Source organism: Scardinius erythrophthalmus (assembly GCF_964197995.2).
Source record: "Scardinius erythrophthalmus genome assembly, chromosome: 3".
Lineage (NCBI taxonomy): Eukaryota > Metazoa > Chordata > Actinopteri > Cypriniformes > Leuciscidae > Scardinius > Scardinius erythrophthalmus.
Window position 1 is genome coordinate 41,883,470 of NC_138223.1, and position 25,271 is coordinate 41,908,740.

A 25,271-nucleotide genomic window follows, 5' to 3' on the forward strand; every position below is an offset into this window, starting at 1 on the left:
ATTGAAAGTCTCAGTTTTAAGTTAAGTTTTGCTGCAAAGTTTCGGTCCACGATTCACGGCTGCAACGCACGCTTTCAACTTAAAAGACTTTTCAACCATCCGACATCCACGCCACAGACATTTATCCAAGCACGAGGAGGCCAGCCGACGAACGAGGGAAATCCCCTTTGATGCTCACCAAAGGAATTCCCAAAAGGAAAAGCAAAGACGCAAGTACCTCCAGACTAAAATCTTAACTGGTGCAATTGATATAAATTTAATAACCTGCTGAAAACGATAGAAGGGTTAAATTAATGATTGATGGTTCGTTCCAGGTCATGTCCTAAGTGCATATAGAATCTTGAGATTTCATCATCTCACTCATCATCATCTCACTCTTTCCTCACTCTCTTCCTTTCTGCAACTCGTATGAATGTGTGTGTGTGTGTGTGTGTGTTAGAGATTAGCTTTATGTGTTAGTATATAATCAATAAAGTATTGTTTGTATTTGAAAAGAGATTACTTGTGTATCTGCTTACGAATTTATTGTCTTGAACTTCGATCAAAGTTACCTATGCTTTTACCCTTGATTATTTCTTAATTTATTGTTAGCTGGGGGATTCTTCTTTCTTGGCCAGGAAGATATTATATTTCCTAGAGTTAATAACTGTTTATGCTTTCTGTTCATTGGATGAACTGATAGACTGATCATACTATTGATTCTGCTACAGTAAATTCTGAAAATAATTAAATTATTAATTATTGATCATAATTCGTTATGAATAATAATTAATTAGATTTATACGGGCGTATAAACACTACAAGCCAACCAAGTGCTCTTTCATCGACTGTATTTACATGTCCAATTTACACAGAACTTCACTTCAGATCCCAGGATGGTTGTGTCTGTTTAGTCACATTCTCTGAGACCACATTGACTGCTGTCATCCTGAACTTTTGATAATTTAGCCAATTTTATGAAATGAGTAGATGATAGTTTGTATTTCTTTCAGATTGCTTCTCATAAATAGACACCTCAGGTAACTTCAAACTGATAAAAAGCATGAAAGACCTCTAAGTGCATGTGTTTTCACCTAGAATAAAACAGTAACATTGTGAAATATTATTACAGTTAACTGTAACTTTTTTCTAATGTAAAATGTTAAAATGTAATTTATTCCTGTGATCAAAAGTGAATTTTCATCATCACATTCACAGTCTTCAGTGTCACAAGATCCTTCAGAAATCATGCTAATATGATGATTTGATGATCTAGAAACATTTCTGATTATTGATTATTATCAGTGTTGAAAACAGTTGTGCCGCTTCATATTTTTGTGGAAATCATGGTACATTTTATTTTTCAGGATTCTTTGATGAATAGAAAGTTCAAAAGAACAGCATTTATCTGTATATCTTTTGTAACATTATAAATGTTCCAACTGTCCCTTTTGATTAATTTAATGCATACCTGCTGAATAAAAGTATTACTTTCTTTTTCTTAAAAAAAAATCTTACTGACCCCAAACTTTCCCAAAATCCCCAAAAACATTTTTCTGTTGCTCGGGGCATGGATAAAAATATAATGTTAAAGAAATAGTAAATAGGGAACTGAGTGTCTTTTCAGTATAGATTAAAATCATGCTTTAGGCTCTCCACATCTTCATATAAACCCACACGAGCCACGTTAATATATCAGGATTTGGAAAATGCTGTAAATCCTCCATTAAATAACATTTTATGGATGTTTGGAAGCAAGCAGCACTCGATCTGGATTGACGGGGGACTAAATGGATGATGGCACACCGCAGTGGAACTATAAACTTAAACAGACAATTATTGATTTTGATATTTTTTAGGAATGAAGAGTCTGTGTCTCGATTGGTAACATTAATGCAGTGGGAGAGAAGGGTCTGTGTGGCCGGCTTTGGTGGTCAGTGCTTTAATATGGCATGGTGTGGGAGGTCATCCAGGAGTCAAGGGTCAAAGATTACCATCCTAAAGGTCTCTATGACCCTTGAAAATTGATTGCTTACACATCAGAAAGCTTCAGCTCAGAATGTCAACTTCACATTTAGCCTGGCCGGCACTGACAGCTACACTCGTTTACATCTTCCTCTTTCCATTTTCTTCACTGGTACACTGAAAACAGTTTAATTGTGAAATGTACATAACACACACACACACACACACACACACACACACACACACACACACACACACACACACACACACACACACACGCACGCACTTCTTGGCAATATAAATGTTTTCTACTTATTATGTACATTATCTCTATACACTGTAAAACATCTGTTAAATTAATCAGCAATTACAAACCTCAGCAATATTTGTCAAGCCCCTGCCCCTTTTGTCTCAAAATGTATTGTGCCCCTCTCTGATAAATGTAAATAATAATTATTATTAAAATAAATATTATAATAAATAACAATACACTTATACACCATTGCCACGAACAATAATAATACAAACAAATATTAAATATTATTTTTTTGGCGGAAGCATTTGGCGGAGGTGAAGTGGCAGTAGGCGGAGTTCTTTTTTTCAGCGCTATGTACGCAGCAGTTCGCCGCGAGTCTTCAAACTGCACGGGCAGCAGGTTACATTAAGCTAATAGGAAAAGTTACATTTATCCTACCATGCTACTGTACAAGTTGCGGCAGCATGTGAGTTATGCTTAACAATCATAAAAGTATAACTCAATTTCAGCCGCATTCTGAGTCTGACAATGTCATTCGTTTTTGTCCAGGCCATAGCAAGTGTTATTAGCTTGGGGAAATGCATCTAGTAAAAGGAAATTTCATGTCCAAGAAAAAGTCCATGTCCAGCTCTAAATTGTAAGGAATTTATATCTTTGATTTTATAGTACACTTTACAATAAGGTTCATTTGTTTATTATTCATATTAACTAACATTAACTAATCATGCAAAACAACTAAAAATATTACAGATCATGTACAAAGTAAAAAATCATCAATTGCCAGAAAGTATCCAAGGGTTGTTCACAGAAAGAGAATGCCAACATGACTTAAGGGGAACTTGTACAATTCAAAAAGAACATAGGACCAATGCAAAATACCATTGCATTTCAGTTAAAGGTGTAAATCTATGGAATAGCTGTCACGGGGAACTAAAAATATGTGGGGCACTTAATAAGTTAAAGAAACTATTTAAAATAAGATAATGCACTGAAACTATATGAAACCATTTAAAGAATGATAAATGAACAAGCTGCTTTTGTTGTATTTGGATTGTGCAATGGTATTGCATATAGGAAATACTAATGTTTTTGTATTCTGGTTATATTTGTTTGTCAACATAATGATGTAAGACAATAATTATTTTTAGTTTTAAAAAGGTAGGCATTATAAGCAAGAGCTTCAGCCTACACCTGTTTCAGACTGTGCTGTTGTTTGTTAGCTCAACTGTGTCTGAAACTAAACTAAACTAAACATTTGTTAGGCTACTGTAGGCCTATTTGTTAATCTTAGTTATTAATAATACAACTTTTAAATGTTTGTTCATGTTATGTCACAGTCAGTGCATTAACTAATGTTAACAAATACAACTTTTGATTTTAATAATGTTTTAGTAAATGCTGAAATTAATATTAACTAAGATTAATAAATTGTGTAGAAGTGTAGTTCATTATTAGTTCATGTTAATAAATGTAACTAATGAAACCTTATTGTAAAGTGTTACTGATTTCATGATAGCTAACACTTTTTTGAATACATAGGCCTACAATTTATAACATCAACATAACTAAACATGAATTCCTCATAATTACCGACTTGATTCTCTGTTTTGTTTGGTAATGTAAATAATAATTAGTTATATTATCATCATTTCCGAGAGAGGCTCTCTGACCTACTGCTGCTCTCCATCGAGTGAGATATTCCAAATGATTGTGAGGAAGTCATTAAAATATATAAAACACAACAGACAAACGGATACTGCTTTAAATACAGGTGATTTATTTTAAAAATAAAAGTTTTTAAAAAAAAGTGCCCTTTTTGGTCCTTCCGCCCCTGCCCCGGAGGAGGTCTGTGCACGCCACTGATGTGAAATAAGGGAGCGTTTAGGCAGCAGACATCAGAGCCGGTATTCTGTTCAGTGAGTTCGAGATCATACTCAGTTGAATCAGACGCAAACAAAAAATAGATGGTAAAGCTAATGATAACGACCTGTATTGTTATATATTTATGTAGTCTTGATTTGGGTGTGTACAGGGGGTTTACATTTAAAAGGGTTGTAAATCTAGTTCAAGTAAATTTTAGCACGCCAGTCAACTTTTATCAGGTAATTTCACAACAACAAAAATGTGGCTAGTAAAAATGCTGTGTGGCTAGTAACTTTGGAAAACCACTAGCCACATTGGCTAGTGAACAAAAAAGTTAATGTCAAGCCCTGCACAGTAAACTTTACACAGAACTCAACTGAATTGAGCTTGACTGAACTGAATTAACAGTTTGTAGAGATGCTTTTCAAATCAGAATTTGAATACTGTATATTTGATGAAGTTTGCACCATTGATTCTGTTACCGTGAAGCAGCTTTAAAACAATCTGTATTATATAAAGTGCTATATTAGAGCCCCTAAAAGTGACATGGTGATTGAAAAAAAAAAAAAAAGAATAAGAAAAAAAATAAAAAATAAAAACTGGGAGGGAAAAATATATTTAAATATAGCTATTTAAATAATAGTAACTTGATTTTTTGCTTCTCACTAGCCCCTTTCACACAGCAATCCTGGTAAATTACAAAATTGCCAGAATGACTTTACCAGTATACACAAATATGCTGTTCACACAAGCAAATTTTTACCGGTAAGAGATCATTCACACATCCGCCCACATGAGGAAAAGCGCTTTAGTTTCACTATCTGTTCAATTTGACAACATTTTTAGACGTCTGAGTGAAAGGCGTAAGGCGATGATCAAACAGAAAGCGTGTTTGCTCTTAAAAACACGAGATGCGCATAATGGTATACAACTGCAGATCTGCAGAACTGATGGAAGGAAAAGAAGGCCGGGTTTCAAGCACAACACGTTGAAAAAGCTCAGAGACGTGGAGCAACAGTCAAAGATGATTGCATATTTAAATAGAAAAACTATTAAAAAGCTTACTGTAAACTCACTGAGTAATCACGTCATCTCAATTAGAACTTTATGATTGGCCCAAAGCAGAGTTCTTGTAAGTGATCATACCGGTAATCTTCATTCTGCATTCACACAGAGTATGTGTATTACTGGTAAATAAGGGAATTTACGGGTATTTTTGAAAAGGTCCTGTTCACACACAATCTATTATCGGTAATTTACCAGTAAAGACTGAATGTGTGAAAGGGGCTTTTGTCTTTTTTGGCCAGAACACACAATATGCACCATGAGCTTTGACTGTACACACTGTGAAGGTGCTGAAAATCACTAGACAGTTTCATAGCTTTCTGCATTATCAAAAAGGTTCCTGGCAGCAACTCTTTACTCCCAGCCAAAGTCCTGGCCCGTCATCTGGTAGAACTTCATGTTGAAAGGCCTGTAGAAATCCCGGATTCTGTGCAGCACCTCCGGCGGGATGTGCGGATGCGGTCTTCCTTTCGTCTTCCCCAGGCATCACGGTCTGCTGCTCCCCTCCGGCTTTTTGAGGCATGGGAAGCCTTTAGTCTGGTTAAAGTAGAAGTGCTTATTGGTCACCACTCGTTTGAGTCCCAGGAAATCCTGCACCCTGCCCATTTCTCCCGCCGGATCCGTCACCAGCTTCTCGCCGCTCACAAAGAGAAATACCTGAGCCAGTTCTCCAGGTGTTTGGAGTAGATGCCGATCCTCACGGCACTCCAGGACGTGTCGATCAGACCCGTGGTGGAGTTCTTAAAGACCAGATTCTGGAAAGATGGCAGGCCAGGGTTTTTGGTCAGAGTCTGAGTGTAGTCTGACACGGCCCGGGTCACGGGGTCACGGACCACCACAATGAGTTTGGTGCTGCGGCTCATGGAGAAATCTCGGGAAGGGGCTTCACGTGTGATGAAGTAGCTGGGTGTCTTCTCCATAGTGATCTGGCCGTCTAAAGTACGAGGCATTAGGTTCCTACAGAAAGAGAAAGTGGAGAAAGTGTCATAATGGACGTCACTAAATGGTTTGAAACACCATTAAGTGTTTGTATAATGCTCATTTACAAGTTTATAACTTCATTTGTGTGGTCTGGTAGAATACATTTACATGATATTTCTCATACATTGCTGCAGCACCTCTTTTCACCCTCTGTCTGAACAATCTGTTTTAGTTTCTGTCTCTTTAAAGACGTCTCTCTGAAAAGCATAGTCTGCTCTGATTGGTTAGCCGCCCGGTCTATTGTAATTGGTCAACCACTTAGAGCATGTGTCGAGCTTCAGCTCCTGAGGTTTCATTCAAACATTATTATATCTAAATGGCGTTGATATTGATCCATACCATGTTTTTTTTTTTTGCCTTGCAGCAAAAAATAAAAATACCCAACTTACACAAATGTTCTTTGAGGATGGGCCAAAGTTGCCACAGTATGTGAAATGTGCAAAATGGGTTCCAGAAGTAAAAATCCCATTCATTTTATCCATATAGGGGAACTGATTTTTAACCATAACTTATAAACCGTTAAAAACAGACATACTGTAAGCTACAAGGTTGTTAAACCATGGTATATGCTTAGGCAGAAGCCATCAGTCTACATTATTTCAACTTATAATAATCGTGTTTAAAAATATTATTCCAGGAAAGAAATCTCCAAAATAAATGAATGAAAAAATGAATGGGAAAATGCTTCCAGAACCAAGGCCGCTAAAATTGGCTTAAGCATGTTGATAAAGCTACACTCTAATGAGGCACAAGTATAAAAAAAAAATATGTATGGGATTGTCTTATTGTCTTTTCTTTTCTGTCATTATTTACTCAACCTCATGTTGTTCCAAACCTGTATGACTTACTTTTTTTTCTGTGTAACACAAACTAACTTACCTTGAAAAAGTCATACATGTTTGGTTTGGAATAACATGAGCATGAAAGAAATGATGACAGAATTTAAATGTCTGAAAGAACTGTGCCTTTAGGGATGCTGCATTAGAATCTGGCCAAAATCATAATTATGCTGGCTTTCAGAACAGCATTTGCATTTGGAGTGCACATAAATGTCGTCTAAATAGGCAGTTCACTAGGTTTTGGGACAGAAACTATGTGTAGCTTCACTTATGTCGTCCAAACTAAATATTGAACTGCAATTTTAAGCAATTCTGCTAAATGAAAAACTTTATTAAAAGTGACTCTGGAGACGTGATAATTGCCACCATTTTCAGCTTTCACCAGCGGATGAAGCTGTCACAAGTGTTCAGTTCATTATGATGAAAGATGTTCTTTTTATTATCAAATATAAAACAAGCACTTTTCTGATGAGGTCACTGTCGAATTACTCACTCTGTCCTGAGCATAGACAGTAAAAGAAATGGACACAGCGACCCCATTGGATTCAACGGAGACAAAGTGAAGCCCATTAGAAACTTTTACTTCCTGGGGGTCCAGCGTACTGCGCAGACTCAAACTGAGCTCGACGACGTAGATGTGACGTGAGCAAACCGTCTGTCTTCTAGTGGCTGTGCCAAGATCAATCTGAATCATTACCTTCCGAAACTCGCAGAGACGGAGAGCGTGAGTAGGAGCTGTCCATGATCTTGGAGCAGGAGAAACTTTTTGTAGGTGTTCTGATTAATTACTTTGTCATTTTGCCTCGACGTCCCCTCGATTGCCCGCGAGCTTCTCCTCCTGTCCATACGGTAATTTCCTACTGTGCGACAGAGAGTCGCGTGGCTGTGACGCAATCGTTAGCCTACTTTTACAAAAACTGCTTCTACAGGGCCATAACGTAAGCTACAAGGTAATGGATCCTTTTATACATTTTCGTGTTTCTTTAGAAATAAATAATGGACAAATGGAGTCTTTAAACGCCTCAGATGTGAAGTTATTCGCTGTCAAAGTGACGCCAAAATGAATGGGAGTCAATGGGATGCTAACTGCAGGTGGGGTTCCGTTAGCCAATGGCGGCGTCCGGGGGTGCTTCAAAATAATACAAATCGCTGCACCCTTGGTCCTGAGTAATGCAAAGTGTTGTTAAATAAACATTAAGTTGACTTTATTAAAAACCAGCCTAGTGGAATGAACGAGAAGGGAGTGGTGAGTTGCTATAAAAGAAAGAAAAAAGACGAAACCATAACAGCTCTTAGCAGTCATTTCCTGATGATGGTTTCGTCCCCAGAACGCCTGAGCACATTTTGTGCTGATTTGATGATTTTTGCGAGATCCTCGTTTAACAGTTTGCCTTTACCACAAAGTGGAATAAATGTTTGAAGTTGTAAATAAAACAAGTATTATTGCTTCAAAATTGTTGCCATTTCTTTGTAATTATATGTGAAATTTTCTAGCAATTTGTGAGTGAAATTGTTCCTACACCAAATTTGGCAAAAATCACTTTTAGAGATCTTGATGCATTACAAGCATGCAAACCTTTTAATATGTATTCACAGTGTCATGGTTAATGCAAATGTTGTCATCCTCACCCTGCATCTAAAGTGCAAGCACTGTTTGGCTAGGTACACTCAGCTAAGTGCTTGTTTAATTCAGAGTAATCAAGCTAATGGTATCCATAATGGCACTGGCCGTGTCTGTTGACATCATGTTTACGTTGGGGAGAGCAAGCTGGTAATCAGCGAATAGTTTTTCTAGAAGGGTTTTTCTAAATTCACGCCAATGGCCCACACACTCTGGTCCAACCATTTGATCTCCAAATCCAAAGAAGCATAGCAAGATAAAGCCCCCATGTATAAAATCCCTGTCGAACTCTTATTTTGAAAACAGGAACTTCCTGTTTCGAATGCGCATGCGTCGCGTCTGAGCGCGTTGTTGTCTTTGGAGCTCCATCGATTGATTTATAATTCTTGATTTCTCTTTAAACTCACTTACAACGAACATTTTCTACTTTTCCTCACCTCATAGTTATAACGCGGATTGTTGAGCAGACGTGCCTTGTGATCCAACGCTGGATACTCTTATAGGTTACGTCCGTGGATCACGGCTGAACGCGTCTTCTCCGCACTCATTTAAGTTACAAACAAAAATTTTTTCGCCTATCGTGCGTCTACTCTACACCCGTACCACTGAAAAGACGGATTATATCCAAGACTTAAGCCATAAATTAGTATTAATATTGATAGCACCACTGGTAGCGTCGTTGCTAACTTAACTTACTGTCCATCTGTTAAAATAGCGAATATATCAAATGTAAGTAGTCTACCTTTTGGTGCAGGTGAGGACACATTTGAGCTGCACGCGGTGCAGTCTGAGCTGGAAGCTGTTGAGAAACAGATCCACGACCTTTTAGTAAGAAAAGCCGAGCTGATAGACCGGCGTTTGGCTCTCGAAACATCACGTGCCGAGGCACACAAATCAGAGATTAATGTTACTAACCCGCTGACTCCGACCTCGTCTACTCCGTGCGTTCCTCAACATCGGTCCCGAACGTCGAGGTCGCGATCAGCCATGGTCTCGTTCACTCCGGCTCCAACATGCCATCACGAAGCCTGGATTTTTCAGCAGCGGAAGTCGCGAGTCAGGTCTAGACCAAGAAAACTCTCTCCGACCCTCCCGGTTTTCGAGATATCCACACAAAACCGCTTCTCCCCTCTTCGCGAAACAGAACGCGATGCTGTGATCATCGGCGATTCCATCGTTCGACACGTACACGTTACGTTAAATAAAAGTAAGGTGCATAGTCACTGCTTTCCTGGTGCTCGTGTTTCTGAAATCGCTGCTCACGTTCCCGAGATTCTGAACGAGCGCGTCGGAACCGTTGTCCTGCACGCGGGAGGGGCCGACATCAGACTGCGCCAAACGGAGGTTTTGAAGAAAGACTTCAGGAATCTGATCGATACGGTACGCAGCACATCGCCTGATATAACGATTATTGTGTCAGGACCGCTTCCCACGTATCGACTAGGTCATGAAAAGTTTAGTAGATTATTTGCGCTTAATGAATGGTTAATGTCATGGTGCAATGAGCAGAAACTTCTCTTTGTAAATAATTGGAATCTGTTTCGGGAGCGTCCTAGGCTTTACCGTGCTGATGGCTTACACCCAAGCAGATTCGGATCGGATCTTCTGTCAGATAACATCTCCAAAATGTTAAATACCTTTTGACTAGTAAACAAAAGTCCAAATCATAGTCTCTGCTGCACCAATTTAACTGATATAAATAGTGTAGAACATTGCATAGAAACTGTGTCTATTCCTCGTTTAGTGAGATCAAATCATAAATCTACTGCAGGATCTAGAAAAAATCTAATTGTTATTAAACCAGAAAATGTTGCTATTGGTAATCAAAAACAATTTTTAAAGCTAGGTCTTCTAAACATTAGATCACTCACACCTAAGGCAGTTATTGTAAATGAAATAGTCACAGATAATAGCTTCGATGTACTTTGCCTTACTGAAACCTGGCTTAAACCAAATGATTATTTTGGTTTAAATGAGTCTACTCCAGCAGGATACTCCTATAAGCACGAGCCCCGTCTGAATGGTCGTGGCGGCGGTGTTGCAACAATCTATAGAGATTTTCTCAATGTTACTCAGAAAACGGGTTATAAGTTTATTTCATTTGAAGTACTTGTACTAAATGTTACGCTCTTAGATGTTCGAAAAACATCCCTATTATCTCTAGCCTTGGCTACCGTATATAGACCGCCTGGGCCTTACGCTGATTTCCTAAAAGAGTTTGCAGATTTTCTCTCAGACCTATTAGTTAACTTCGATAAAGCATTAATTGTTGGAGACTTTAATATCCATGTAGATAATCAAAATGATGCGTTAGGGGCTGCGTTTACAGATTTATTAAACTCCTTTGGGGTCAAGCAAAACATTACCGGACCGACTCATCGATTTAATCATACACTCGATTTAATTATATCACATGGAACCGATCCAACCGATATAGATATCATTCCACAAAGTGACGATGTCACTGACCATTACATGGTAACTTGCATATTACGTACTCCTGTAATATATCATGCTGCGCCGCGTTATCGATTAGGCAGAACAATCCTTCCATCCACCATAGATAATTTTTCAAACAGCTTATCGGATCTGTCTCAGCTGCTCAGTGAACCCAAACAAACAGATGAACTTGAGGAATTAACTAGCACTATGAGCACCATTCTCTCTGGATCATTGGATATTGTTGCGCCCATTAGATTAAAAAAGGTCAGAGAGAAAAGTAAAGCACCATGGTACAACAGTACTACGCGTGTTCTAAAGAGAGAAACCCGTAATTTAGAGCGTAAATGGAAACAAACCAACTTAGAGGTCTTTAGAATCGCATGGAAAGACAGTATGTCACGTTATAAAAAGGCCCTAAAAGCGGCCAGGGCTGAGCATCTACGCAAACTAATAGAAAACAACCATAACAATCCTAAGTTCTTATTTAACACCGTGGCGAGACTAACAAATAAACAGATGTCTCCTGAACAAAGTATTCCATTACAGTTTAGTAGTAATGATTTCATGAAGTTCTTCACTGAGAAAATAGAAAACATCAGAACCACAATTGTAAACGTTCAATCCTCAATCGCGCCTTATAATTCAGCCTCAATTATCACGCCGCAAGAACAATTACAGTGCTTTTCAACTATAGAACAAAAAGAGTTAAATAAATTTATCATTTCCTCTAAAACAACAACATGTTTATTAGATCCCATACCAACTAAACTATTGAAAGAAGTGTTACCTGTAGTGGAAGAGCCTCTCCTCAATATTATTAACTCGTCTTTATCTTTAGGTTATGTTCCAAAAACATTTAAACTGGCAGTTATAAAACCTCTCATTAAGAAACCACAATTAGATCCGAATAATCTAGTAAATTATAGACCCATTTCAAATCTACCTTTTATGTCTAAAATACTAGAAAAAGTTGTGTCCGCTCAACTGGGCTCTTTCTTACAAGAAAATGACACCTATGAAAAGTTTCAGTCTGGATTCAGGCCGCATCATAGCACTGAAACTGCGCTCGTTAAAATCACAAATTATTTACTTTTAGCTTCTGACCAAGGCTGTATCTCAATATTAGTTTTACTTGATCTTAGTGCTGCGTTCGATACTATAGATCATACAATACTCTTAGATCGACTACAAAATTATACTGGTGTTCAAGGACAAGCATTAAGCTGGTTTAGATCGTATTTATCTGACCGCTACCATTTTGTTTATTTAAATGGAGAAAAATCTATCATAACTCCAGTAAACTATGGAGTGCCGCAGGGATCTGTGTTAGGCCCTCTATTATTCTCAATATATATGCTACCACTTGGAAATATTATAAGGAAACATGGAATTAGTTTCCATTGTTATGCTGATGACACTCAAATCTATATTTCATCACGGCCAGATGAAAACGCTAAATTATCCAAATTGACAGAGTGTGTTAAAGATATAAAAGATTGGATGACGCATAATTTTCTTTTATTAAATCCAGACAAGACAGAGGTACTACTTATCGGTTCAAAAAACCACCCACAAAACCTCTCACAATACAACTTTAACATAGTAGGATGTCCTGTTACTTCATCCTCTACAGTAAAAGACCTGGGTGTTATATTAGACTGCAACCTGTCTTTTGAAAATCATATTTCATATGTTACAAGAACAGCCTTTTTCCACCTTAGAAACATTGCTAAGCTACGTAATATGCTATCAGTTTCTGACGCAGAAAAGTTAGTTCATGCATTCATGACCTCGAGACTAGATTACTGTAATGCGTTATTAGCCGGTTGTCCTGCATCCTTAATAAACAAGCTACAGTTAGTCCAAAATGCCGCCACTAGAGTTCTAACTAGATCAAGAAAATATGATCATATAACACCGATTTTATCATCCCTACATTGGTTACCTATAAAGTCCCGTATTAATTACAAGGTATTGCTACTGACTTATAAAGCCCTAAACGGCTTAGCTCCAGTCTATTTAACCGATCTTCTATCGCCCTATAATCCATCGCGCTCTTTAAGGTCACTAAATTCGAGGCTTTTGGTCATACCTAGGATATCTAGGTCCACCAAAGGAGGGAGAGCATTTTCACATTTAGCACCAAAACTCTGGAATAGTCTTCCGGATACTGTTCGTTGCTCAGACTCGCTCTCCCAGTTTAAAACTAGATTAAAGACGCATCTCTTCAGCCAGGCATTCATATAATACTTTTAATCCTACAGTTAGATCCGACCTCTAGTTCATAAACGCCAGAGGAGAACTGGCCCCCGACTGAGCCCGGGTTCTCCCAAGGTTTTTTTTTTCTCCATTAGGTCACCTGATGGAGTTTTTCGGTTCCTTGCCACTGTTGCCTTTGGCTTGCTCAGTTGGGGATATTTGGGGATATTTAATTAAATATTAAGATAAGATAGTTTCGATTAACAGACATTGACAAATAGACGATCACGTTCTGTGTTTATTGCAGATGCATATATTAACCATACTGATATTGATCGCTGGAATATTTGTTTGATGTTATCATTTATTATTCTATTTACAATTTGAGGGTATTTTTAAGTGATTTATCACGAGTAGGCCCATTTGATCTTGTTTAGCACCAAATCTGGTGGCTGTGTTCTGTTACTGGAGCAAGAGCTCCGCCAAGTGGTTATTTGTTTAATTTCATTTAATATTGCAATTCCCAATTCAGTGTTTCTTTATTACTGCAATATATATATCTGCCAGCATTGTATTTAAATATTTGATACTTTATTTAATTTATTTTTGTTATTCATTTATTTCAGAAACCACACACAATCACACTCATAAACCTACAAACAACTTGTGAATTTATTGGAATAAATCAATGCTTGGGAACTGGAGCTGTCATGAACTTCTTTGCCTACAAACCTTCTGATCGAGGTTGAGGATTAGATGTTTACAAACCAGTACATCTATGCACATACATCTTTAACAAAGTGGTCCTTCGAGCCGGATGTAACATCTTATCCTCATGGCAGCATCTCGGGATTATATTGAAGAACATCAGAGTCTCCGTCCTAGCAGGATCCGACGAATTCCTGGACATCTGGAGGACTTTGTGCTTACTTCCCAACCACGGCAGATTGTTTCACCCCCCTTGCAAGAGGATTCACGCCATATGCATATTAGTGAGACTTTTTCTGCTCCAGATGTGGACTATCGAACTTCAACTCCTGATAGACTTTGGACTGAGCAGTACACTGAGACTACAAGGTTACGTAGAGTTGAGGAGTGTGTTTGGAATGTTCAAGAACAACTCAAAGAACTACAAACCACATTACAAATGTCTTTAGAGCAAGGCAAAGTTTCACCACGCATGCATCAAGATGTATTAAACTCTCATGCCACAGGTGCTGGACATCAAAGGTCAGTCCCTCACTCAGGCAATCAGCAGCAGTCCATCCAGCAACGTAGTGTCAGCTTGCCTTTTCTCTATGCAGACACAAGACCAGGTACACAAAGCCCTGATAATCTTGGAATATCAAGGTACTCTTCTCCAATGACACCTGCACACTCAACCACAGGTTTACCTCAGCCACAAAGTCAATCTCCAGTCCACCTGCCACCAGAGTTATTACCTCAGGCTCAACAGCCCTTGTCTCGTCCAGCATCTGTCCCTGTTACAGAGCGTCATGTAGCACAACATGAGCCACGGCCCACGTCTGCTCCAGCAGGTATGATACATCAGCCATATATTCATCAACAACCTGGAGATCTTGAGCAGAGATTTCAGTCACAAGTCCAGTCCTTCGGACAACGATGCATACCCCCAATGACGTCTACGTCTACGGTGTACCGAACTGTACCACCTGTTTATGCACTTCCTATGACCTCTGTGCAGAGCAATACTGTACATCCCAATTATGTACGACCACAGATCACACAGTCATTACCAACATTTGCTCATGCACAGCCTTCGATGTTTCAGTACTCAGAACCTCCCCCACTGCAATCTGTGAATTACTCAGATCCATACACACAGGGCTATCGGACTACCAGACCCCCAGAAGCAATACTTCAGCAACAGCCATATTCTGCAGTATTCTCTTCCACTGTACAGCCAGCAGTTCAAGTCCCAAGCATGGTGGATATGGCTATCGCATCCTCTTATGGAATACCTAAGCCTAAACTCATTAATTTCACCACTGGGAAGGAGAGTGACTTTGCTCTGTTAAAAAAGGGACTTGATGGCATTCTTGGCCCACATCTTCATTTGACAGAGGATTACAAATTTCAAGTTTTACTTGACCATCTCAAATTTCCAGCTGCATTCCAAATAGCAAAGAGATACATGTATGATCCAATGCCTTATACTCGAGCCATGCAAGCTTTGCAACATCGCTATGGACAGCCCAGACAACTGGTACAGGGAGAAATTGGCAACAGTCTCCACACACCTCCACTGAAACCAGGGGATGCTCAAGGTTTTGAGGACTTTGCTTTATCAGTTAGCACTTTGGTTGGTCTCCTCAATACACTGGAGGGGCCTTCTAAGACTGAACTTATGTGTGGTTCCCATGTCGATAGATTGCTCACCAAGCTCACATCCTCTCATAGAGATAGTTTCGTTGAATACTGTATGGCCAAGGGCATTCTCCAGAATGGCACTGATAGAACCTACACTCTTCCTGAGTTTGCAGAATGGCTAGAGAAAAAATCACAAGCGCTTCAGATATCGAGGAGAGCCGCTGAGATCTACAGTGCAGATAGACCCCGCTTTGAGAATAGAGAACAAAATCTACAAAAGCCACCAAAGGTACAATCCACAATCTACTATGGCATGGAACATGCGAAAGAGAAGCCTTCTGCCTCCTCAACATCATCTTTCCAGACAAAGGTCAAGAAACGTGAAAGTTTTAAGCCGTACTGCCCCTTTTGCAAATGTCAACAGCATTACCTCAATTCTTGTCCTGAATTTGGCAAATTAAATGTTGCACAAATAACAACATGGATAAAGGACAACAACAGATGCTGGAGATGTGGTAGAGGACGTGAGCCTTCAAACTGCACCCTGAAAAAGCCATGCTCCAATTGCAGTGAACAACATTTGTCAGTTCTCCATGAAATTGCATCTAACTTCAATAAGAGCATCCTTACTGTGAACACAGTACCCCGCACAGTTTACCTTGATCAGGTTACTCATTCTGGCCGTGTCATGTTAAAGTGGTCCAGGTCAGACTCCATAGCAAAGGGAGAATATTGGACACGTATGCCATTCTAGATGATGGGTCTGAAAGGACCATAATTCTTCCCACAGCAGTGCATTACCTTGATCTGGATAAGGCAGATGAATCACTTGCCCTCAGAACAATTAGACAAGAGGTAGTAGAGATCCAGGGTGCATCAGTCTCATTTGAAATGTCTGCCTCTGTGAATCCGAGCATTCGTCACAAGATACACACTGCCTTTACGGCACAAGAGCTGAACATTGCCAAGCAATCCTGCCCTGTAGAAATTCTGAAGCACAAATTTGCACATCTGAGAGATGTTCCTATTTTACCTTTCAAAGAGGTACAGCCCATGCTCCTTATCGGTTCTGATTACCCACAACTCATTACACCGATAGATCCAGTACTTATGGGCCCATTAGGCAGTCCTGTGGCAGTTAGTACACGTTTGGGCTGGGCCATCCAGGGTCCAACTACATTCTTAGATCAGCCATTGGAGACTACCTGTTTGAACATCTCGCTGTTATATGCTCCTTCACAAGATCTGTCTCATCATGTTGAAAAGTTATGGCAATTAGACATACTTCCTTTTCAGTCTATGAAAGACATTACACGATCTAAGCAAGACAGAGATGCTCTTCAGATGCTGGAAATGGAAACGAAGAGAGTAGAAGTAGATGGAGTCTCTCGCTATGCAACTCCTCTTCTTCGCAGAGGTAGCGCAAAGGTCTTGCATGCAGGTCCAGAATCAGTCATGGCTCTTTTAAGGGCCACTGAGCGTCGTTTGAATCAAAATTTAGAGCTAGCAGATGTCTACAATAAGGAAATCCACAAACTGGAGCAAGCAGGATATGCAATAAAACTCACTCCTGAAGAGGCTAAAGGTACAAAAGAGTCTTGGTTTATTCCCCACCACCTCGTGCATCACAATAACAAAGCTAGGGTTGTGTTTAACTGTTCTTATCAGTTCCACCAAGCTTCACTGAATGATCAGTTACTTCCAGGACCTACATTGGGTCCATCTTTGCTGGGAGTTCTTCTCAGATTCCGACAATATCATGTGGCCATCAGTGGTGACATTCGTTCAATGTTTCACCAAGTGCGCCTACTTCCAGAAGATCAGCCATTGGTGCGCTTCTTATGGAGAGATCTGGAAAGGGATAGGAGTCCTGACATCTATGAGTGGCGTGTTCTGCCATTCGGAACCACATGTAGTCCATGTTGTGCCATCTATGCCCTCCAGCGCCATGCCTTGGACCATCGCAACGGCAATGAAGAGGTGGCAGACTCAGTACTGAAATCCTTCTATGTGGATAACTGTTTGCAGTCCCTTCCCACAGCCTATGAAGCCAAACAGCTGATAGACAAAATGAGAGCTGTGCTATCAGCTGGGGGGTTTGAAATAAGACAATGGGCCAGTAACTACCCAGAGGTAATTGCTCATCTACCAACTGAGGCGCGATCAGAAAGCTGTGAGTTATGGCTGACCGTGAACAAAACAGACCCACAAGAATCGACACTCGGGCTCTCTTGGCACTGCCCCTCTGACAAGCTTGGCTATCGAAACAGGCCACTATCAACAGAGGAGCCTACCATGCGCAATATTTATAGAGTGCTGGCTTCTCAATATGACCCTCTTGGGTATATTTTGCCTTATACCACCCGGGCAAAAATACTTGTTCAAGCTCTATGGATAAACAAAAGAGGCTGGGATGACTGCATTGAAGATGAGATTCTCAACAAATGGCAAGAGTGGACCGATGAGCTGCAGTATCTTCCTATGGTAGGCATGTCAAGGTGCTATTTTCCAGTCTGTCCAGAACCTGACGATGACAAGATCGAGTTGCACGTGTTCTGTGATGCCTCTGAACGGGCTTACGGTTCAGTAGCATATCTGCGTCTACAGGACAAGGAGGGAGGAATTCATACCTCATTTGTTATGGCCAGATCCCATGTTGCACCAAAAAAGCAACTATCGATGCCCAGACTGGAACTGTGTGGTGCCCTTACCGGAGCCCAACTGGCTAAACTCCTCTTAACTGAAATTACTCTACCCATTCATTACACTGTTCTCTGGACAGACTCAACCACAGTTCTCACTTGGATCAAATCTGAATTTGACATTGACATCTGAAACCTGTCATTTCAAAGTGTTTGTTGGCACACGGATTGCCGAAATACGGGAGTTGACCAGTTCAGAGAACTGGAGATATGTGAACTCCAAACTAAACCCTGCTGATGATATTACAAGAGGGAAATCTCTTTATGATCTCTCTCATGCATGTCAGTGGAATCAAGGCCCTCAATTCCTACAAGAGTCAACAGAATACTGGCCAACACAACCTACCTTACAGTCAACTGATGAGAATGAGCTAAGAAAATCATTTTTCTGTGCTCATGTTGCTGTACTTCAGTCCTCGCTACCAGATCCAGAGCAGCACACAACATGGGCAGACTTAGTCCAAGCTACCTACCAGTCTGAACACGGGGCAGCCTCACCCCCAATGTCCGCTTCACAGCGTGTTGACACTGAACTGCTTCTTCTGAGACAAGCCCAGCGGGATAGTTTCCCTGATGAAGTCCATGCACTTCAGAATGCTAAGGTCATACGTGCCAACAGTAGGCTAAGTAATTTGTCACCTGAATATGATCAAACCATGGGATTAATTCAGGTAGGAGGTCGTCTGCGCAAAGCTGAGAAACTTGAGATTGATACTTTACATCCTGTTGTACTGGCACCTGATCACCCCATCACTAAACTCATAATACAAGACTACGACAACCGACTACTTCATCCTGGTCCTGAACGTGTCTTCGCAGAGATACGAAGAACATAATTGGATTATCCGAGGCCGACAAGCTATAAAGAAATATCAACATCAATGCATAGACTGCAGGAAATGGCGCAGTAATCCGCTTAACCCCAAAATGGCTGATCTTCCTGCTGCTCGCCTTCGCTTATACCAGCCTCCTTTCTGGTCAACTGGAGTTGATTGCTTTGGACCATTTACAGTAAAGATAGGCAGGAGACATGAAAAACGCTGGGGAATAATTTTCAAGTGTCTCACTACAAGGTGTATCCACTTAGACCTTTTGCATAATATGGACACTGACTCCTTTCTCATGGCTTTACGTCGTTTCACTGCACGACGAGGCAAACCCTTCGAATTAATATCAGACCAGGGCACAAATTTCAGAGGTGGGAATCGAGAACTTCGGGAAAGTTTCTCTGCACTTGAGCCAGCAATCAAAGAGAAACTAAGTGAACAGAGTATTTCATTTCAGTTTAATCCTCCACATGCACCTCATTTTGGGGGAGCCTGGGAGCGTGAAATTCGCTCTGTAAAATCCTGTCTTCAAGTAGTACTTAAAGACCAAATTGTATCTGATGAAGTACTGTCTACTGTTCTTGTTGGTTTATGGCACAAGAGAATTGATTGGAAAGAGGAAATGGCGACATAGCCAAGTCATTGCTGACCAGTTCTGGAAACAGTTCATTCAGAACTACTTGCCAAGTCTACAACCCCGTGCGAAGTGGCGAAAATCTACACCAAATCTAACAGTGGGACAAGTAGTTATGGTTATGGACTCCCAATTGCCCAGATCGCTCTGGCCAGTAGGCAGAGTAAACCAAGTTGTCCCCAGCAGCGATGGAACAATAAGAGTAGCGAAAGTAACTGTTGGAAACCGCGTTTACAGTCGCCCTGTTTCTAAACTTATTGTGCTACCAGAGATGCCCACTGATACCCATGGCACATAGCTTCAAAGAACAGGGACTTTTATTTGATTTCTAATTTGCTGCACAAATTAGGGGGCGGCTGTATAAAATCCCTGTCGAACTCTTATTTTGAATTATTCTGTGACATCACATGTGGGCGGAGTCGGGGACATGAACGAACAAGTTTATATCTGCCGCTGTAACGAGACATCATTGTTTGTTTGATGTGTGTGCGTTCTTGACAACGTAAGTTTCTATCAATATACTTTGTAGCGAATACGACTTTGGGTAAATTTGAATTAGCTCAAGAATATAGGGAATTTTGGAAATATTAATAATTATGACTCATGGTCATAATTCATAAGTCGCATGTACATTTATTTTATCAATTATAGAGATTAACTGGTTCTGTAACTGATCTAATCGTTATTCGTCCAGCGAATAAAGGTGAGATTATCACAGTTAAGAAGGGTTATCTCTTTACAAACTCCAAGAAAGTTTGATCTCCTGGCCACGGACATCAAACCTTCTGAGTTTATTAATTAAAACTACTGAATGTAGTCTAATATCGAGCTTGTAGCTTAAGATCTTTTGTTTCATTGACTTTAGAATGGTGGGTTTTCAAACACAGAGACAGTGAAAAGTATAAATGGATTTTAATAAATATGACTAAAGATTATATGAGCTACGAATAGAAACGTACGTAAAAATGCAAACAATAAACACAAACAAACATTTAAACAATAATAACATACGTGATAAGAATAAAATGAAAGAAAGAAAGAGAGCAATAGAGAGAAGGGAAAAGCTAGTAATTGTTACATACAGAAACCTAAAAGCCGGACCCCAGGAAAGCAGCTTTTATCAGATAAATATACTTGCAAGTCTGTTCTCTGTTTGGTTGATGCTGAAAGCGCGGACGAGGTCCTGTTTCGACTGCGTCTTCCGGTGTCGCGGGAAGCTTGAAAAGGCTCACTGAAATGTAACGTTACCGAGAAAGTTCGTCTTCATCTTCCGTGAAGGAAGAGGCAAATATAACTTAGTTGCAAAAGAACGGCTGCTACGACTCGAACATGTGTTTGTCCGAGGCCTTCCGGGATGTTCCTCAGGGAAGCGTCGCGCCGGTAGAAGAGGAGGAAGGATGAGAGCGAGGTGAGAGAGAGAGAGGTGAGAGAGCCTGCTGTGTTTTGAAGGAGCTCAAGTCACGCCCCCTTGCGTGCGTGACCCAATCGCCTGGGAGGACGTATTGTGGTCATGTCCTTTCATTTGGAAAGGTACACGCCTCTTCTAACTAATGCTGGCGGAATAAACTTCGTTCATAAACATTTATAAAAACTGGTATTAATCAAATAATGCATCCTCTAATATTCTGTGCTAAATATTCAACACCGTTGTGTTCTTCTGAACAAAACAATACCGCGAATGACAATTCTGTTAGTCAACAACACAAAGAAACAGGATTTCTCGTGATTACATGCATATTAAACTGATTACATATCAATAAAGCTTATAGATATCGTATTTCGGGTATAAGGATCATAAGCACAGCAAGAAATACATTTTAAACATTTTACAAAGGTACTTTTGACCACAAGTGGTCGGGCATGATAAGGAGTCTGTGTTTTGTGTGTGTGTATGCAGAGTCGTGCACACGTGGAACCGCGTGGCGAACTTTGTCCTTCCTTTTCAGTGTGAATATCTTCTTGAGTTGATGAGATTAACTCAGGGGACCTGACCGAGCATCTGCTAACACTGTTGTTTTGTTTTGAGGGGTTAATCAGTACCTTTTGTTTGTTGATTAGATTTGATTAATCAACAAAAAGGCAGACCTGATCATCTGCTTTCCGTTACAGTCCCCCCCTTGATGAGTTGATAGGGCGTGTATGGGCCTAGTTGACTCATCACGGTAACAATGGTCAGATGGCAGGTGGTTGCTAGACTGATGACTCAGCTCAAATGAGGTTGAGGGGGGTCGATAGTGTGGGATCCCCCCTTTTCGGGGTTCCATAGGAAACCGCCGGACACGGCTTTGTGAGCTTGGCTGTGGATGTTCACATTTCGTTGAGGTAATGTGCTCTTTCGACGTTGCTGGGTTTAAGTCGAATGTACACTTTCAGAGTGTGAGTCCTGCTTTGGTAATCAGGACTCGGGGCTGCTCTCTCTCCATGCGATGCCGGATGCCGGATCTGGTGATGTCCGATTGTGGCTGCTTTCTAGCAAACCACCACAGCATCCTGTTGGAGGAAAAAGAGAGAGAGAGAGAAAGGGAGGAAAAACTTCAGCGATGGATGTCCTTGGTTGGCTAGGGCATCTTGTTGCTTCGCTGAGGTTGGTATGCCACATGCTTTGGTGTGCCATGCGTGGGTTTGGTGCTGCGGTGTTCAGCACATGATGTGTTCTCGGCACGCCTGACCCCCCTTTGTGCGCTGTGGCCTTACAAGCTGTGGCGCTGTGATGGCACAGGTGCACAATGCGTACTGAAGTCCTGTGAACGCAGCTTGTGCGTGGTGGCAGACAGTTGTCTGAGGCACTGGCTGCCAGTGAGCTCAGATGGCTTGCGAGGGTGGTGGAGGGGTAAGTGGCGGCATAGAAAAAGTCTGTTCTTCAGAGGCCCGCATGACCTTTTAACACATCGGAGGTAGCGTAAGCAGCTCTGAGGCGTGCAGTGTAGTTGGTAAAGTTCGTTTTTGCTGTGTAGTCACTGCAATCGTGAGGGTGGTTGGTCTGTGTGTAGCGCAGACATTGGTCTGGTTACTCAACTGCAGTTCAGTCCAGGACCTTGAGGCAGCAGGTGTCAGTGTTCGTTTTCTGTGTCTGAGTCAGACGTGGCTGCGCTGTCTTCATCTGTTGTGTAAGAAGACTCTGGCTCACCAGTGTTCTGGGGAGAGTGGTTCCAGGTTCGACGGTCTGGGCTTGGAGTTCTGGACGGCGGATGATGCTGGTTCCAGAATCTTTCTGAGCTCTCGGTCCGACGCGTTGGATGAGCACCGTCACAGTCGTGCTGCCACCTGCTGTCTGGCTCTGAGAAGTGTTCAGAGACGGAGTAGATTGTGTGTGTTTTTACAGTCTTTTCATCTATAGCCCTTTGCTTGGTGTAAGCCTTGTGGACTAAGTCTCTGAGTTTTCGAGTGGACATTGTTCGTGGGCAGACAAGCACGTCAAGATGTCCACTCACGCTGCTATGTAGATTCCGCAGAAACAACGTTCTAAAGTTCACATCTTCTTCCATACCTGGGGTGTCGGTTGCTCCGAAAAACGTTTGTCGGAGTCGGCCATAATAGGAGTTTGGGTGTTCAAGTCGGGCCTGTTTCACGTCGAGGGCCGTGATAAACCCTTGGTCAGATTCTGGGTCAGAGAATTCATGGATCAAAGCTTGTCGCAGTTGCTTGTAATCTGCCTTGACAGGGTTTGGTTGGCGATCCAGGAATTTACGCACATCTCTATTTGCAGTTATTCGTAGCAGATACAATGCGTCCCAAGCGGTCACGTTGGCGACAGTTTGCAAGTGAAAATCAATGTCTTGTAAGTAAGCAAAAATGTCATGGTTTCCTGCAGGATCTGGGTTGAACGTAGGAATGTTGCGGGCTAGCTTGTCAAGGCTTTTGGGAGGAGAGCTGTTGCTGGGGGCCCAATCCGTCTGGAGAGGAGTCTGACCCTTTACAGCTCCGCCCCCTTCAGCTTTTGGTGTTTGGCTGACCGGGAGAAACTCTGTGATGCGTGTTTCTCCGTTCCAGACACTCTGCAATCTGTAAGCATGTTTTAGTTCTGCATGAACAGTGTCAAGTTCATCTTGGAGCTCGTGTCTCTGCTGAGTGAGCTGATGGATTTTAGTCTCTGCTCTCTCAAGGAGAGCTTCAGCCTGTTGGAGCCTTTCGTTGAGTTCTTTTCTGGTTTTTCTCTCCAACTGTTCTCTTTGGTCTGTGTGTCGATGAAGATCGTCTAGGGCATTTTGAAGTCTTTCAACTTCCTGTTGCAGCGTCGTGTCCGTCTCGTCCTCTTCCTCGGTCAGGAAGAGTAGCTGGTCTAGACGGCTTTGTGTGTGTGCCAGGTCTTCCAGGGCCTCTGTGGCCTGGAGCTGTAGTGCGGCTGTCTATTGCTGCAGGTCGGCGTTGGTCCTTTCGCTGGCCCGGGCCTTGATGACGAGGTTGAGTGCGAGTTCTCCGAAGATTTTAGCCAGCTGCTCATGGTCGTACTTCTGGGTTGGATCGTAGGTCTCAAACTGGTCCAGGTACTGTGGGTCAGCGGCGTCCTGGGGCAGAACCATTGCTGTCATTTCTCGCAGCCATGTTTCGAGAGTGTGCCAGCGGACTGGGTGACTGGATGAGCTCGACATCTTTGCTTACTGTGGTGAGAGAAGCACAGCACACACAAAAAGAGACAAAATGCAAGTTTGTTTTAGGGTCAAATGAGCTATACTCATACGGGCTAGGCCGTTTATGAGAATTTCGGGGCTAACTGATGCCGACAGTTAGCGGAGCCAATTTCGTGGGTATGGATAAACCCACAATAGAGATTTTGACAGGCGGTAGCCTGGGGGTCGTCTAATGACGCCGGCTTTGATCGTTACTCTATTCACTTTCCTGGGGTCTCTCTTAGGTTCTGTCTGCCAGTGAAATGAGAGAAACAAATCACAACAGAAATGGAGAAAAATTAAAATAAAAACAAAGTTGAAGGTAGGGAAGATCAAAGGGAAACACAACACAAGGAAGTGAATTGGTCTGCAATGAAATGTCACAAGCAATAACACGGGGAGTGTTATAAAATAAAAATAAAGAGGCCTAAGCCTATAAACACTGACTGAGTCCTGCCAATAGATACACAATAAGGGATTAAGATGTTAGACTCAATGTAAATTAAGGCTTTCTGGTTTCATCAAATTGAGTACATATGTATGCAGGAGTCCGAGGCAAAGGCTTTACTAAAATAGTGATACAACAAAAGGGAAATTATGATAACTGATGGTGATTTATCAGAATAACCTACCCCCCCCCCCCCCCTTTGGAGAAAAGAGGGAAGAGAAAAAAAGAGAAAATTATCAATGAAAGAAAATGTGAATAACAACACAGGCTTGAGACGCAGGCAGAGGGATAGGCCCCGGCAGTGGGTTTGTGCCACTAGGGTGAGGGCCGTATGTCTTCTCAGTGGTCTTCCCTGGCTGATTAGACACAATTTTGAATTAAAATTCAAACTAGTTTGAATTGGAATTCAACTAAGCATGCAAGGGGAGGTTCAAAATAATAAAAATAAGGAAGGAAAGAAAATTAGAATGATGACAGTGATGTATCAATACTAAAATTAATTAAACTGAAAT

The 25,271-nt window shown here is 41.2% G+C and overlaps 1 pseudogene across 1 annotated transcript in view; it reads right to left on the bottom strand.

Annotated features, from left to right (window-relative positions):
* Positions 1-5,482: 5,482 nt before the first annotated feature.
* The window catches only part of LOC308688793 (heparan sulfate glucosamine 3-O-sulfotransferase 3B1-like), an 84,114-nt pseudogene continuing 64,325 nt past the window's right edge, over positions 5,483-25,271 (bottom strand). Inside the window, exon 2 of the transcript in view lies at positions 5,483-6,085. The product of the transcript in view is annotated as a heparan sulfate glucosamine 3-O-sulfotransferase 3B1-like (transcript). The remainder of the gene's footprint in view (positions 6,086-25,271) is intronic.